The sequence below is a fragment of the Oryctolagus cuniculus genome, chromosome 11 (assembly GCF_051225735.1).
Source record: "Oryctolagus cuniculus isolate XC-2025 breed Fujian yellow rabbit chromosome 11, ASM5122573v1, whole genome shotgun sequence".
In the NCBI taxonomy this organism is placed as follows: Eukaryota; Metazoa; Chordata; class Mammalia; order Lagomorpha; family Leporidae; genus Oryctolagus; species Oryctolagus cuniculus.
In genome coordinates, this window is record NC_142877.1 from 53,550,982 (window position 1) to 53,561,583 (window position 10,602).

At 43.5% G+C, this 10,602-nt stretch overlaps 1 protein-coding gene across 9 annotated transcripts in view; it reads right to left on the minus strand.

Annotated features, from left to right (window-relative positions):
• Positions 1-9,027, minus strand: part of LIMA1 (LIM domain and actin binding 1) — a 99,063-nt gene extending 90,036 nt beyond the window's left edge. For 5 of the 9 annotated variants that reach the window (XM_051846276.3, XM_051846273.3, XM_089308317.1 and 2 more), the window contains exon 1: positions 8,818-9,027. The gene's annotated coding sequence lies outside the window, so the exon portion shown is untranslated. The remainder of the gene's footprint in view (positions 1-8,817) is intronic. The other 4 variants (XM_089308318.1, XM_089308316.1, XM_089308323.1 and 1 more) reach the window with 3 other exon arrangements.
• Between the last annotated feature and the right edge of the window lie 1,575 nt (positions 9,028-10,602).

Here is a 10,602-nt window from a genome sequence, read left to right on the forward strand (position 1 = left end):
AATTCTTAGCTCCCAGGGCCATGGCCATATGGTTTGTAAACAAGTGGATGGAAACATGTTCTCTGTCTCTAGTGAATTTTTATTAAAGGTTTACTTATTTATTTGAAAGTCAGAGTTACAGAGACATGGAGAGACAGAAATAGAGAGGTCTTCCATCTGCTGGTTCACTCTCTAGATGTCCACAAAGACCAGGGCTGGGCCAAGGAGAAAGCCAGTAGCCAGAGCTTTATCTGGGTCTTCCATGTGGATGGCAGGGGCCCAAGCACCTGGGCCATCTTCTGCTGCTTTCCCAGGTGCATTAGCAAGGGAGCTGGATCAGAAATGCTGCAGCCCGACCCTGAATGAATTTTAAATATGCAGTATGGGATGGGAGCTGTGGCATAGTGGATGATGCCTGCAGTGCTCGCATCCCATATGGGTGGTGATTCGAGTCCCAGCTGCTCTACTTCTAATCCACCTCCCTGCCAATGTGCCTAGGAAAGCAGTGGAAGATTGCCCAAGTCCGGCCCCTGCACCCTTGAAGAAGACCCAGAAGAAGCTCCTGGCTCTCGGCCTGGAACTGGACAAGCGCTGGCCATTGTGGCCAGCAGGGGAGTGAACCAGATGATGGAATATTTCTAAACTCTGTATCTCTCTTTCTTGTAACTCTTTCAAATAAATAAGTAAATCCTTTTTTAAAAAGTGTAGTATGAAGAAACTATGCATGGATTTCAAAAATTTTTACACCAAAATACTTATCTTTTAATTACATTTTCCACGAGCTTTAGAAAGTATCCTAGTACCACAAATTTGAGTATTTGTTTCCTAAATGCATAATGGCTACAAAATGAAGAGGAAAGATAGGTTCTCACACTTAGGAAGCTTATAATCTTACAATGAAGCAACAATTCATAAATAATGACAACATCAAGGTAAGATGAACTAAAAGTACTGAGGGAACACTGGGGAGGGCACCACGTACTTAAATAGAAGAAATTAGAAAATACTTTTTTTTAAATTAAAAAAATGTAACATTTGATTTAGGCCCTTAAGGAAAAGGCTTTCAAGGGAAGTGAGGGGCGGAGCACGGGGCTGTGGGAACTGCATGAGCAAAGGCACAGAGGCAGGAAAGACCAGGGTGGGCCAGGAAACCGTGACTCAGTCCAAGGCCACAGTGCCAGGCTGGGGAGCAGGTAACGTCGGGAGATAAGCCTGGAGGAACAGGCTGTCAGGGCGGGGAGTGGGGGTCTTCAAGGGCATGCCCAGACATTTAGACTTAATTTACTTGGGCACTGGTGTCCCTTAAATGTGCCTATGAATCTCTTGAGATACTTGTTAAACCGTTCAGATTTCCAGACCCATCCCTCCAATACACTGATATGCAGGAAGGTCTAGCTTGGCCCTGAGTGTTTACCTTTTCAACAAACTCCCAGGTAATTCTGATACAGGCAGTTGAGAGAATCTTGCTTTGAAAATCAGTGATTTTTTTTTTTTTTAAAGTAGCAACTCTGGATTGAAAGGGAAAAGCTGAAGCCAACTCAGCCAACTCTAAGAATTACTTAAGAACTATGGAGAAAAAAAAGACTAAGACGACCGATTAAAGAGCCTTTATCACTATTGGGGTTTGCATCAATCAAACTTGGTGACTGATTAAATATGAAAGGAGAGAAGGACTTAAGTGTTACAGACAATTGCAAACTTTCTCCTTAAGGAGAACAGCAGAGACAGATACGTGGTATATGGATACTGTCCATGGGATCTACCAGGAAACCAAAAATATGGATCTGGGGTTAAGCTGTCAAAGGCACTAAACACGCAGTTTGGTACTCCAAATTCAAAACAGAGGGTTAAAAGTACAACCATACAAATTAGGAAGAAATGAGGGGCTGGCATTGCATCACAGCGGGTTAAGCTACCATGTGTGAGGCCAGCAACTCATACTGGTTGAGTCCTGGCTGCTCTGCTTCTGATCTAGCTCCCCAGTAATGTGCCTGGGAAAGCAGTGGAAGGTGGTCCAAGTACTTGGGCCCCTGCCAACTACATGAAAGACCTGGATGGAGTTAACAGATACTGGCTTCCGCCTGGCCCAGCCCTGGTCATTGTGACCCTTTAGGGAGTGAATCAGCAGATGGAAAATCTCTCATTCTCTCTCTCTGTCACTCTGCCTTTCTAATAAATACAAAGAATTTTTTTTTTAAGAAGGAAATGAAAGTGAACATTTAACCTATATGGCTGGTGAAGACCTTCTAAACATAAAGGCCACAGCAAAAAAATCCCAAATAAAAAGATTTATAGATAATGTGTCACAGGAAAATTATAAGGCAAACAATCAGTTAAATATTTAAAAACAGGACAAGGAGGGCAATATATTTAAAAATGAAGAGCAGATACAAATCACACACATACACACACAGACCTATTAAAAATAGTTTCTGTATGGGATAGCAGAAATCATTAAATAACTTGGTGTAGCAACATAAACCCTTCATAATAAAATGACATCTGTTTCACACATCCACTGGAGATGATGAGATTTTTATGGCATCAGTCAGCAGGGTTCTTATGACTTACTTTCCCAGGTTCCTAACTCTGTCTATGGCAATGTCTGAAACATACTGCACCCATCTGTTGAATTCAATTTCCCCCAGGCTCCATTGATCTCTGCTACTACAGTGTAAATTGCCTTCACTGCATCCAGTTTCACCCCAGTCTCTACACACCTAGAAGAGTAGAGGGCTGGGGATGAGGCTAAAGAACTTCCAGAATGACTAGCCAACAGTGGCTCTCAAGTCAACCTTCAGCACAGAGGTTGGATGGACTTTGAGATCAATAGCACAACCCTCTCATTTTACAGCTGAGGCTCTGAGTCAATGACTGACTTCCAGGATCACCTGATTGGCTGGCCACAATCCCAAGACTGAGTCCTGACTCCCAGCAGCACCTGCCCTGGTGCTGCTTCGGGGAGCACAAGCTCTACCCCTCAGGGCGCCTGCAAACCACAATTCCAACTTCTACACACTTCGCACTTTAGCACTCCATTCACTCAATTTGGACTAAAAGAAACTTCGTGCTTCCTCCAAAAACACCCCAAATAAATGAAAGAACCCCAAACAATAAGCCAACATAATTCAAATGTTAACAACCAAAGAAAACTGGTAATAGAATTAACCAATAAGACAATTCACAGAACACACAGAAATTGGGATGAATGTGTGGAAAACATCTGTTCTCACAAGAAATGTAAATGAAGTAAGTAATTTTTCCTGGTCCAAATAGTACAGATTAAAAAAAAAAATCAACGTTAGGGCTGGCATTGCGGTGTAGCAGGTTAAGTTTCTACCTGCGATGCCAGCATCCCATACAGGTGCCAGTTCCAGTCCCGGCTGCTCTACTTCTGATCCAGCTCCCTGCTAATGCACCATTGCGGCCATTTGAGGAGTGAATCAGTGGATGGAAGATCTTTCAAATAAACTAAGAAAAAAAAAAAATCAGTGTTCCCAAAGATGCACTAAGATGTGTATTCACAATCCCTGTAGAGAGAATGTTAACTTGTCTAGTCTTTATGAAAAGTGATTTGGGAGCAGTTTTAGTATTTTTAAATTTTCATGTCCTTTGAGCCAGTAATTCAACTTCTGAAAAATCTAACTTAAGGAAATAATGAGTGGTTTTCACAAAGACCTAAGCATAAATTTGTTCTCAAGTTTATCACTTAATAATGTTGTAACAATCAGAAGGCCCAAGAACATAGTTAAATTATGCAATATGAATACAATAAGGTATTAAACATCCATGGAAATCATTGACAAATAATTTTGATGGTATAGAAAAAATAACAGTGAAAGTGATACAAAACTATATCTACTATATTAATATATTATCTATGATAATAGTATGAGCTGAATTCCCTGAGAGTTTATGTGAGTATGTGTGTGTGTTTTAAAAATTTATTTATTTATTTGAAAGGCAGAGTTACAAAGAGGCAGAGGCAGAGAGAGAGAGAGAGTCTTCTACCTGCTGGTTTACTCCCCAGTTGGTTGCAAGGGCCAGAACTGTGCTGATCCAAAGCCAGAAACCAGGAGCTTCTTCCAGGTCGCCCATGTGGATGCAGGGCCCCAGGGACTTGGGCCATCTTCTACTGATTTCCCAGGCCAGAGCAGAAAGCTGGATTGGATGAGAAGCAGCCGGGACTCGAGCTGGCACCTATATGGGATTATGGGATGCTGGCACTGCAGGCGGTGCCTTTACCGGCTAGGCCACAGCGCTGGCCTGAAGTGTGTGTGTTTATCACCAAAAAAAAAAAAAAAAAAAAAAAAGAGCAAAAGTAATACACCAAGTGGTAGTTCTCTCTGGAGCAGGGTATGAAATATAAATTATTTTGTCTTCTTTATTACTTTTTCCAGGTTTTTTTTTTATTAAAAACATATTATAACTTTTAAAAAATGTACATATAGGGGCCGGGACTGTGGCATAAAGCCACCGCCTGCAGTGCCAGCATCCCATATGGGCACTGGTTCGAGTCCCGGCTGCTCCACTTCCCATCCAGCTCTCTGCTATGGCCTGGGAAAGCAGTGGAAGATGGCCCAAGTGCTTGGGCCTCTGCACCTGTGTGGGAGACCTGAAGAAGCTCCTGCTTTGGATCGGCACAGCTCTGGCTCTTGTGGGCAACTGGGGAGTGAACCAGCGCATAGAAGTCCTCTCTCTCTCTCTCTCTCTCTGCTTCTCCTTTTCTCTCTGTGTAACTCTTTCAAATAAATATTTTTTAAAAAAGTATGTATGTTTGTATACATGAAAATATGAAAAAAAAAGGTTTACAAAAAGAGAAATTTGCAAGTCATTCACATGGAAGTGACAGATGAGGTCATGGAAACAGATCAGGTCCCCCAGGGAGAGGCCATGGTGAGAACACCTTGCTGGATAAGGTGATGGCAAACACTGATTTAAGGGGCAAAAAGACTGCATTAGTGAAGGACAGGAGGCAGTGGTGAGATTAGATGATGGAGAGCCAGTCATATAAAAGCACACACAGACGGAAAGAACCAGGAAAGTTGTCCACTTGGTCAAATGTCGCTAAGTGTAAGGAGAACAGTGCTAGGGCCACTGGATACTGGGCTTGGACAGACAAGGTTCTTCTAGTGTTCGACACAGAAGCCAAATCTGAGCAAATGTCATCTAATCTATCAGGCTGACTGCAAGGAAGTCTTGGGGCATTTAGCTTTCGAATTTATGGGAAAAAAAGACACACACACACAAATGATTGTAGAAATCTAAATCAAGTAAAAACATATCAGGATTACTGATTTATGGTTAATGAAATTAAAAATACTCTGACATCCAAGACAGAACATGTTTGAGGGATTGTACACTCTGTTTTGGAATAAATATGGGTTGGGGACAGCATTGTGGTATAGCAGGTAAAGCTACTACCACAACAGTTAAAGTGCTGGTTTAAGTCCTGGCTGCTCCACTACTGATCCAGTTCCCAGCTACGCACCTGGGAAAGCAGTAGAAGATGGCCCAAGTGCTTGGGCCTCTGCCACCCACGTGGAAGACCTGGATGGAGTTCCAGGTTCCTGGTTTCCAGCTGGGGCAGTTGTGGACATTTGGGGAGTGAACCAACAGATCAAAGATCTTTCTCTTTCTCTGTATCTCTCCCTCTCTCTGTCACTCTGCCTTTTAAATAAATAAATAAACAAATCTTAAAAAAAAAAAAAAAAGAATAAATATGGGAAAAATAGCCCCATATCAGTTATCAGAGTATGAAAAAAAGCGGTATCTTTTTTCCCTCCTAAAGAAGAAAGTTCTTAGTTTCAGGGTCGACTTAGTGAGAAATTCTTTAAAAGAAAATCAAAAGGTTGTGAATTTTCATAGTATCATGTTAATTTTCTTACTGAGCAGATGTAGAATTTCAAGTGTCAAGAAATCATTTGACATGCAGAACAGTGAATTGTTTGATTGTTGGGTCAAACCTGATTCTTTTTATGAAAAGAGGTCTGCAGTGGCACAGTAATTTGACTGAGTTGCCAGGCCCAGCAATATAGAAGAATCTCAACTTCACAAACCCTAAGTAGAGAGTACTTAATTTGCAACCACTGGTTTGTTGCTAAAGAACCTTGAGAGTCTGCGGTAAGTAATTTAACCTCAGGAGATTACTGCACACAATTAGAAAATGAATTACTTTAACGTCCTATTAAAAAGCACATAGTGATAGATGGTAGAAACCTTTTTTAAAAAAAGTCTTTTTGTGTGAAATATTGACTTGGAAGTTACACATTTTCCTATCTGCAGTATGGGGTACAATTCCTATATAAATGTATAAAATTAAGAATACCTGACAATGAATTTTATTGTCAACGGTAAATTCTCCCAATTTGTGGGTAGGTGGCCTTTCACGGTAAAATGTCCAATGGCCTCCCACACTCATTCTTTTCTGTATTGTGTACACAATGTGTCTTTGGTGAACCTTTTTGTTACAAAAGGCTCTGAGTTGATTGGTGAAAAATACCAAAGGAAAGCCAAAAATCTGAAATCCAAAGGGAAACAGTAATTAAAATTTCACTTAAAAACATCCAAAGAAAACTATATAAATATCATAGAGGGCCAACACATTCTCAAATACACTTGCTTCTTTCCCAAAAACTTCTGCTACAGACCACTTTCCTGGAGCGTGACCAAGAAAGAAAGATGCATGAGGTCAAAGAAATGTGTTCAGTGACTGAGACCACCAAACCACCACCACCTGCATTGTTAACTCAAAACTTCTACTTAAACAAACAAAAAATAGCATATAGAAGGCACTGTGTCCAGTTCATCTTCCACATCCTAGAATACTGGCACATAGCAGGCAATTCATCAAAGTCTACAGTTATAGAGGAACACACAAGATGAGTATAAGTTTTAGTTCATCAAAACTCTGCAAAGATTTCTCCAAACACTCTGATCCTTTGCTCACCACCAACTCCCCTCTCCTTCCTCCCCCACTCAAGAAAAAATAAGAAAGAAAGGAAAAGCTATTTTGAGGGGACCACAGCAGGAGAAAGAATCCTCCGATACTAAGATGTGCGGTTCAGAGAATTGTACCCCTTCTGAAGCTTTCTCTTCCTAGAATTATGGGGTTGAAATTCGGCCCCACCTTTAACCAGTCTGAAACAAAGATTGAATGTAGCAAGTTAAACAAAGTTATACAATGAGGTAATTTTTACAAAATGGCACTGCTTTGTTAACCTCCCCAATATAATGTTTTCTTCCCAGATGCTCAGCAGTTCAGGGCCTACCTGATAACACTTCTGGGCCCAGCAAAGAACAGTAAAAGTAGTTCCACCAACCACACTGCGAATCACTAGAGAATTAAAAACAGGATCTAATCCCATCTTTAACAGGCCATGGAGTTGAAGAGAGAAGAGGTGAGAAATAGGACCATGATACAAATACACGAACTGAAGGGCATTACTCATTATTACCCAAAGGTTTTTAATACCGTTTTTTTTTTTATGTATTTTTGATCTATTTTTAAAGGAAAGGCAAAAAGGGGACTAAAACAGAAAACCTATGTTCTCTGAGCTCCAAAAGCACCCTGGGCTGACCTCACTCAACTATCAGCTGTATAGATGACTGCCAACCCACTTGATTTCAAGCTGTTCTGGGCAGGGATGTTGGGAGTGTCGAATCCACAGCAGCACTGACACAAGAGGCACTCAATGAAGGTTTTGTCAAAGAATAAAATAAGGTCCTAAAGTAACTAACAGGTGCCAAAATACGTATTGTTTTATTAGTGTAAAACCAGACAATATATATGCATGTGAACTTTTAATTTCTTTATCTGCAGTCGACTTTAGTACTCTTTGCAGATCTATCTAAAGCATTATCCTGCAGCCAGGCTATAACTGCGCTGGAACTTAGAAAATGTTCATTGAGGGTCACCTCTTGTATCTACATCAGAAGCAAGAGTTACTTTACAGCTCCTAAAATATGTCATTTGCGAACAGTATTTGTTAAAATGTCGATAAAAAATATTCCAATGAGCCACTTAAATCAAGAGGAGATTGAAGAATGCAAAAGAAGACCCCTGCCGAAAAGGCCCCTGGTACCTTTGACTAATTTGAAAAGTCAAGTCAATTCCCAAAAGCTGGAATTAGGTGCAAACCAATCATAGTTCAAATGTCTCTCGCCAGGATAAGCTAATCTGGCTGTTGCGACCCCCATAAGGAGGGGAGGAAGGGCGCCGGTTGGTTCACTCCTGGAACCTACAACTTCAAGCTTTGGTATGTGTAGCCAGGGGTGTCCATTTACCTCCCATTAGCACCTACGTATGTGGGAGACAGGTGCCGCTAGGACACCCACAATAGCGATTCGACAGAGACCCATCAGCTGCAAGCCCTGCTCTGTTCTCCACAGTCTTCCAAGAGTTCAGTTGGAGGAACAAAAGGGCAGAAAAGCCGAAGGGAGAGGGAACGGCTGCAGACGGAGAAGGAAAAGGAGCAGATAAATATTTAGAATATATCCCTGGGGGGCAGATTTCGAGTTTTGAAGAACTGCTCCCTTACCAACACAGCAAAAATGCGCACAGTGAGAAAGCAGCGCTCCCGCCGGCACAGGAGTCGGGGCGGGGGGCGGGGGGCGGGGGGGGGGGTTCCATCAGCTCCCGCTCTCCGGCTGGAAGAGCTCAGTCACTCCCACCCCGAGCGCAGTCCCCAGACGTGAGGAAGGAGCCGGATCCGGGGGCTCTCTCGAGGGGGAGGGGCTCACGCGCCTGGCGCCCTCTCCTCGCACAAGTCGCGGGAGAAGCAGCGAGTGTAGGCTCACTCTCCGGCGGTGGAGAAGGTGGAGCCAGAAGGCCCTTACCTGACTACTAGCCGTCTTTTCCCGACGCTGTTACCAGCCCTGTCACGGGTCTCGGGCGTTCTACCTCGCGCACCTGTCGCGCCCAAGCTGCTACACCTACAAGTTCTGGCGGCTCCGCCCAGGTCCCGCTCAGAGCCCCGCCCCCGGACCCCGCCCATCGCCCGCGGGCGCGCGCACGGCCGCCCTCGTCTCGGGCGGACTTAGGCGAGCGTGCGCGCCGCCGGCTACGTGCGCGCGGCGCCCTCGCGGGGCGGGGCGCTGGTGTTGCGAGAGGCGTGGCTCCTATCTCAGGTTTTCTGGAGGATCCGAGCCCTAAAGGACTTTGGTTCCTGCGCTTCTGTACTTTGGCCTTGAGGCCTCTGAGTGCAGGTCACCTCAGTTTGACTTAGGAGTCACCCCGAGGTTTCGCGTCAGTTCACCTGACGGCTTCCGGGGTAAGGCCTGTGCGAGGAAAGGTGTTTTGCAGGTGGCCGGCTGGTGCAGTGGATGGAGCTGCCCCTCAATGGGGACTCCGGCTCTTTGGCTTTCCTAAGTCGCTCCCGCTCGCTGGATCTGAGTTTCCTCATGAATGAAGGGGATGGATGAGGGCAAACGATCTCCACGCGCTCTCCCAGCCTGGCGAATGGTTTAGCAAACGTCAAGAGGTTCCACCGCGTGGACGTTCTCCCGCCAAATTCTCACCCCAGTTCCTTGATAGAGCCCTTTCCTGTCCCCCAGGTTTAGTAGAGTTTCCGCTCACAAGGTTTCTAAAGCTGTTGGGAATTCATGCGGCGTGATAAGTCTTTAGAAGGAGCCAGTGGCGATAAATGCTGAAGCAGTTAGTGACAGTTTTGCCAGCGGTGACTAGGTCAGCCATTTGTTCTCCTCTCTTCAGATAAGCAGCCTGGGCTGATTACTGAAAAGGTATATGGGTACTTCAAAAAGTTTGTGGAGAGTGGCATTAACAGTTTAAAAAGTTTTTGAAAAAGATATGTATTTAAAGATTTATTTATTTGAAAGTCAGAATTACACACAGAGGAGAGGCAGAGAGAGAGAGAGAGAGAGAGAGAGAGAGAGAGAGAGGTCTTTAATCCACTGGTTCACTCTCCAGTTGGCCACAACGGCCGGAGTTGCGTCTATCCAAAGTCAGGAGCCCAGAGCTTCTTCCAGGTCTCCCATGCGGGTGCAGGGGCCCAAGGACTTGGGCCACCTTCTGCTGCTTTCCCAGGCCATAGCAGAGAGCTGGATCAGAAGTGGAGCAGCCGAGACTTGAACCAGCACCCATATGGGATGCCAGCACTGCAGGCAGTGGCTTTACCTGCTATGCCACAGTACTGGCCCCAAGATTTATATATTTAAAAATCAGAGCTACAGAGAGGGAGAGACAGAAAGATCGTCCATCTAAACATTTATAGTTTAACATACCATAATATCTCTAAGAGAGTAAATACTCCGAAGTCATTACTTCATAGGTTTTATTCCTAACTTCATTTCATCAATAATTTTACTCTTGAAGTTGTTTGTCCATAATATCTCTATGACAGAGATACTGTGTAATGTATACATCTATGGTTTAATGGGAGTATGCACACCATGGAAATTAGCAAATGCCATATATCAGAGTTGGTAGTTTTTTTAAAATTTTTTTCTAGACCAGGTTGCAGCAAATGTTTTTGTAAATGCGTAAATATTATTTTAGGGTTTGTGGAACATATGGTCTCTGTCACTAATACTCTACTCTTTCATTATAGTGCAAAAGTATCCATAGGCAATACCTAAAGAATTTGTTTTTTAAAAAAGCTTAAT